Below are 384 nucleotides of genomic sequence, written 5' to 3' on the forward strand. Positions count from 1 at the left end.
GCGATATTCTCTCTCTCTCTCTCTCTCTCTCTCTATCTATCTATCTATCTATCTATCTATCTCTCTCTCTCTCCTCTATCTATCTATCTATTTATCTATCTATCTATATATCGATCTCCCTCTGTCTCGTTTCATTCCATAGAAGAAAGTTCGACGAGAGAAGAAGAAAAAGAAAAAGGAGGAGGAGGAGGAGGACTTCGGTCGAACGAATTCTCGAGCGCGTGCAAATTGGCACGCGCGCAACAAATTCGGCGGACGCGGCGCGAGTTTCGTTCTTAATTTAGAGGCGGTTAGGGGCTCGGAATCGACCCCCGGGAATCTGTGGAAAAAACGAGCGAATGTCTTCTTCTTCTTCTTCTTCTTCTTCTTCTTCTTCTTCTTCTT

The sequence above is a fragment of the Apis dorsata genome, unplaced genomic scaffold (assembly GCF_000469605.1).
Source record: "Apis dorsata unplaced genomic scaffold, Apis dorsata 1.3 scaffold_315, whole genome shotgun sequence".
In the NCBI taxonomy this organism is placed as follows: Eukaryota; Metazoa; Arthropoda; class Insecta; order Hymenoptera; family Apidae; genus Apis; species Apis dorsata.